General features: G+C 57.3%; 1 long non-coding RNA gene across 1 annotated transcript; it reads left to right on the forward strand.

Moving 5' to 3' along the window:
- The first annotated feature begins 554 nt into the window (after positions 1-554).
- LOC105739998 lies at positions 555-5,443 on the forward strand. Its single transcript, XR_004030896.1, has 4 exons — positions 555-1,446; positions 1,658-2,157; positions 2,958-3,346; positions 3,447-5,443. It is a non-coding gene; the product is annotated as an uncharacterized LOC105739998 (long non-coding RNA).
- The last annotated feature ends 875 nt before the right edge of the window (positions 5,444-6,318 follow it).

Here is a 6,318-nt window from a genome sequence, read left to right on the forward strand (position 1 = left end):
GGGGCTGGCAGTGATGTGGTTCTGAGGCTGGGCCTGCCCCTGTGAAATGCAGCCCTGAACCCAACCCACCACCTGGAGCCCAGCCTGCCGAGAGCAGCAAAGCTCCCCCAGTCCACTCCCCTGCCCCAGAGCCTGGAGCCCAGGGTCCAGTCTGACCCCACTGTAGCTGACCCACAAACCCATGGTCAAAGCCACCACCGCTGACCCAGGGTCCCAAACAGCACTGTGAGCCCTGAGTTTCTGGCTTGTTCCAGAGACAGGCACCCAATTTCAAAAAATATAGACCGGTTGGAAACACAAGCTCATGCTAAAGGGCATGGCAGGACCAGTCATCTCCACAGTCGGCGGGACGAGGGGGCAGGAAGGCAGGGAGATGATGGCCCAGAGAGGCGGGAAGCTCCCGGACTGCAGCCGCACACAGGATTTCCAGCCATCCTCCTCGCTACGCTCACTTAAGAGAAAGAGCAATCCTACCAGGTGTCAACACCCACGTGTGTGCAGCTGGCCACAGAGACACTGGACAAAGCCCCACGGGGCCAGATCCCCATCAGGCATCCCCGGGCCTCCTGCGCCTGCAGCTGGGCCTGGGTACCTGCAGCACCAGCTGCCACGTTCACTGAGGGGAGGGCCCAGGGTCACCTTCCTCACTCCTGGGACCTCCGAAGATGCAGGCAGGAAGATCACACAACAGGGCAGGACTGGGGCTCGAGGGCAGGTTCCCAGTGAAGACGGCCCTATTTCCACTCTGGTGCTATCACCAATTAGCCGTGGGATGCTGGGCTCATTAGTTAACGGTGACATTCCCAACCTTCTCCACGTGTGAAATGCAGCAGCGGTCGTCAAACTCAGAGTCCTCTGGAGAGAGACGGAGACACTGAGGCCCACCCCAGAGTCTGGGACTCCGCAGGTCTGAGTGGGGCCAGAGATGGGCATTCCTAACATGCCCCCAAGGCTGTGCCAATGCCACTGGGACCCCACTCTGAGAGTCACTGGCTTACGAGGTTGCCATGAAATCAGACAATGTCCCTAAAGTGGCGAACCAAGGGCCGGTACATAAGGCAGCACCCCTGAACACGAGCAGCTCTCCCCATTACTGTCACTATTGCACAGTGAAGAGTCTCCCAGCCGCTCCAGCTCTGGCCCAGCAACCATGGCTGGTGCCCGTGTCCCCCATCTCTTACCCAGTGCAGGGGCTCCAGGCTTGGGGCTGATGTGACATCACAAACAAAGGTATCCTCACTTCCCCTCCTACAAAGGAACGGAAACACCTGGGGAAAGGCTGGATCCCAAGAGGCCCCTGAAACCCTAAGAGCTCACCTGATTGTTCCAAAGCAACATTCCCCCCCATGAACAACTCAGGGACCCCCTCGATTCACGGCGTGCGGCCCACCAGCAGAGGAAGAGGAGCTTCCAGTCCTGACTCCCACCAGGCGCAGGGGAGCCGAGGTGAGCTCCCAGGCCCGCCGGATCTTCCCGTAAGTGGTTCGGCTGAAAGACTCCCTCTGCCTTTTCATTTGAAAATATAGATACCATCAGACGTTTTGATCATTTCTATTTTTGTTTCTACACTTCAATTTTGGCAGTACTCTCTTGGGAGCTGGGGGGAAAACACATTTTCCTCTACCATTTTTAATCTTCTTTTATTTATCAAACTTAGCTCCTCTTTGGGTGGATTAAAACAGACTTGGACAGAGTCTGGAAAAACAAACTCTTTTAAAACAAGACAAAGATTGAGTCTGGCCAACTGGCTATTTTCAATCCTTGCTGAACGGAGTCAAGGCAGTTGGTAGTAACAGCTTGTGGCCAACCGCAATCGTCCTCCCTGCACGAGAGGGTGGAGCCTCCTCGAAGTGACCAGAGCCGGTGACTTCGGGAATCAACCCTCCCGAAACAGTGCATGGCCTAGTGAGTCTTTCCGGAACTGCAGAGGGGCATTTGAGTGTGGAACACGAGTGCTGGGCACCTGGAGGAATGGAGGTGAGCCCCCCGTCCTGCAGACCCTCACAGATGGGAAGTAGGAGGAGCACTTGCTGAGCCATGCCCTCACGCACTCTTGATCCTTTCAGGATTCCCCAAAGCTCGCTGGATGCACATCCCTTGCGCAGCAGTCCACATCATCCGTATCTCTCACCCCACAGCCGCGGGCTGCCCAGCCAGGTGAGAAAAACAGGGGCGTCCACACACCCCGTTTGAGAAGGGGGCTCTACTCAACGGGATTCTTTCCCCCACAAGCTCCAAGAGGATAGGGCAGTGTCTGATGGTCACTCAGGGACCTCCAAGAGCCATCCAGTGCTCAGCACAGCGTGTGTTTGCTGAATTAATCAAGGACTTTGCAGTGGACTCAGGCCACCTTGCCCTGGGACAGGCAGGCACAAAATGAGGATTGACAATGCTGTCAGCGCACGCCAGGATGGGAGCCTCAGCTGCTGGGAATGCACTTGCAGTGAAGTGCTGACCAAGGAGTGGACCCTGCCTGCTGGCCACGTGCAGGCGCAGTCCCCATGGGGAGGCACGCTTCTTCCAGGCTGAAGGGGAGCCCTCCTCCTCCCGACTCAGGGAGCCCACCTGCTCCTCCAGGCTGCTCGCCCAGGCTGTGCCCATGATGGGGTGGGAGGGCCAGCCCCAAAACTGAGCATGCCCCTGGCTCTCCTCCCACCCAGAGCCTCCGGAGCAGCTCTCTTGGGTGGGACCTGCTTGAGGCTCACAGATCCTGGCACTCCCCTTCCCCAGGGTGGCAGAACCCAGCCAAGTCATAGCAGGCAGCACTCACGCCTTCACCCCCTCATTCATGTATTAATCTGCCCTGCCAGACCCCGGGGGCATCTGTTGACAAAGAGCCTCTAACTGGGACGGGCCGTGGGGACTGTGTCCTGGGGTCTCTCAGGTGCCCAGGCGACAATCTCTTTGGGGCTCTAGGTAACTGCAGCAATTTCTCCTCCTTCTGTCCTGCACCCAAGGTACCTGCCCAGCTGTCTCCACACCCTAAAGCCCACCTGGTACTGCTCCTGGATTATTTCTGGGTGTCGGCCCTGTCTTCCCAGGAATAGCAGGGGTCCTGAAAACAGAGGCAGCCCCAGAAGCCGCCACCTCTCCCAGCACCAACACAGGAGCCTCAGTAACACCCAACCTAGTTCCAAAGAGATTGTGAGTGGCAGCTGGGTTCACAGTAATCACTGCATAACCCAGAAACATTCATTAAGCACCTACTGTGTGCTGGGCTATCCACTAGGCATTAGGAGATACAAGACATAGGGTTGCTGCCCTTATGGGCGTCTCTCTCAGGTCAGGGAGCAGCCAAATAATTGCAATCGCAACAGTGCCCTATGAGTGCTGTGACCCAGGGCAGGTGACAGTGCAATCACAGCAGTGCCCTATGAGTGCTGTGACCCGAGGCAAGTGACGGTGCAATCACAACAGCACACTATGAGTGCTGTGACCCGGGGCAGATCCAGCCCCCACTGAGGCAGGGGCCACCAGGAACACTGTGCCAGGGAATTCCAAGACCAGAGGCCTTAGGCCAAATGGCAGCATGGCATGGTCTGGATGGCAGGCTTCAGTGAGTGGCAGAAAGACTGAGGGGAGGGCAGAGCGAGAGAGAGGGAGAATAGTGTCTCCCACAAATACAGTCCACTTTCTCCAAACCTGAAGACTCACTTAGAACCTCATGATCCAGGAATCCATCTGGAGATGGTGGAAGTCATGGTTTCCCTGAGAGTCTTTCTGCCTGTTGACTGAGCCATTGGGGACTGGCTGGACTGCTCCCACCACGCAGCAAAGGAGAGGCGGCTGTTGCCCACTGCAAAGCAGGTGCGCTCAGCATCCTTCCTTCACACCCTTAGGGCCTGGCGGCAGGAGGTGGGATGAGATGCAGACTTCAGCCCCGAGTCTGGCTTACTTCAGGATCCCTCAGGGCTCTCTCACTTCAGAGGCAGTGTGGGACCCAGGCCACACCTTGTTTGCAGGCCTCGCCTAGATCGTGGTAACAGCCAGAACTCAACAATTTCTCCAAGTCAGCCTCCCTGCGGCCCGGAGTGGGGACTGAGCTCAACACGCACCCTCATCTGTAGGCACGCAGGGACACAGCAAGTCCAGAGTGAGTGCTTAGTGCACATCAGGCCTTAAGAATGGGGGTGGAAATGCAAAGCACCTAGCCAGCTGTGCCGCTCTGTGCAGCCCTGGGAGGAAGCTGGCATGGTGCTGATGCAGTTAGCGCTGTTGCACCCTCCTGGTGCTGCAGTTCATTTGAATAAAGCCCATTAGCATGTGGTGCAGAGGTCTCCATATTTCAACAAACTGCTGCCTTGTCAGATGTCACCTCGAGGGACGAGCTGATGGAGTCCCTGGCAAACCCAGGACTGGCCGTGGAGTGGGGACGCAGCCTGAACTGCCCCCAAGCCTGTGGCATTGGCTTGCCCTGTGCAGCCTCCTCCCATACAGGGGGCAGATAATGCCGGGGGAGGATGCCCCCCAGGTCCACAGCTCTGCAGAGGGCCTGGACCCCACTCTGCCAGTGTGGCGGGCATCAGAGCCGGGTGGGGCTCTGTGAAGTTAGGGTCATGGAGATGGTATGTAAACCATGGGACCTGAAGGGAAGACCCCACCCCAGGGTGCACACCCCAGGCACCATGACACACCCTGGTTGACAGGTCTGGCCATTGGAGCACTTGGGAGCAGGTGGTCTCTGCAGCCTACCCTGCTGTCCTGCTGAGCACCCAGGTACCCATGGCACTGGCACATGACCAAGGACAGACATCCACGGCGTGGGCTGCCTGGAGCCTCCCAGGCCCCTGGGAGCCCCTCGGCTTATCAGAGACCAACTCCAGCCCTGAAAGCCCTCATTTTCTGGGGTCTTCTGGAGCCCCCCAAGGGGATCACCCATGCCTCTCCAGGTGGAGAATGAGGCTCACATGGAGGAGAATCTTGGAAGCCCGGACACCCCGCCTGGAGGGAAGCTGCCTGCTGGGGCAGACACCTGGCCTGTCCGGAGCCTAACTGAATGCCACAGGTCCCAGAGATTCTCAGCCTGGAGCAGCCTCTGCACTGAGCAGGCCTGGAGTCAGGGGGCTCTGCCCGAGCAGGGACACAGCCCCCCAGGAAGTTGACAACACAGCAGGCCAGAGCGGGGAGGCCTCCGGTGAGGTCCAGCCATCTCCACTGCAGCAAGGATAATATCTCCTCTCCAGACTGCAGTCAGCCGTGGGCCCGGGGTGTCCTGCTCTGTCACGGGGAGAGGGTCCCATGAGCAGCAGTGAGGGTCCCCCCATAGGAGGTTGCCCCCACCCCGCCAAGGCCAGACCAGCAGGGAGGCTCTCCTTGGAGGCAAGGCCCCCGCCTCCTGCTCTTCCTGGGTGACTTTTCCTCCAGAGAGTGGCCGGAAAGGTCACCTCCCCTCCACTCGGGCCTGCTTCATTGCCGTGATTACACTTTACGATCCTTTTATGAAGGATTTTGTCTTTAAGTTCCACAAATGTTATTGCATAAAATGACTCGGGCCCCATCTCCGCCCCGGGGAGGGGAGCGGCCTGGCTGATTGGTAATGAGGGCTCATGCCTCAGAGACCCTCATTCTCAGCAGGGCTGGAGGAGACAAAACAACCCCCCGCTCCCCAGGAGATGTTCAGAGACGCAGGTGCCAGGGGAGGGCGTGGAGGGCTCCAGGTGGACACAGTCCCCAGACCACTCTCCCCTCTCTGTGCCCCTCAGCAAGTCACCCACTGCCAGACCGGGGTCCCACTATGTAGAGTGGTCATGGACACATCACACAATATGCACACACACCACACACTACACACCATACACATCACACACTGTACACCACACACGACACACACCACACATCATACACCCCAGACAGTACACCAGTACACATATCACTATACACACCACACACACACAAATACACACATCACACACACCACACATAAACCAAACACATCACACACACACCACACACACACACCATACACATCACACACTGTACACCACACACGACACACACCACACATCATACAGCCCAGACAGTACACCAGTACACATATCACTATACACACCACACACACAAATACACACATCACACACACCACACATACACCACACAAACACACACACAAACACACATACACACCCGCACACACAACCACACATACACACACATATCACACGCACACACACCACACACACCAGCATCACACACACCACACACTTACACATCACACACACATCACACATGCACACACCCCCCACACCTGCACACACCACACATACACACACATCACACATGCACACACACCACACATCACACACACCACACACACACTAC

This window comes from Nomascus leucogenys, chromosome 7b (genome assembly GCF_006542625.1).
Source record: "Nomascus leucogenys isolate Asia chromosome 7b, Asia_NLE_v1, whole genome shotgun sequence".
NCBI lineage: Eukaryota > Metazoa > Chordata > Mammalia > Primates > Hylobatidae > Nomascus > Nomascus leucogenys.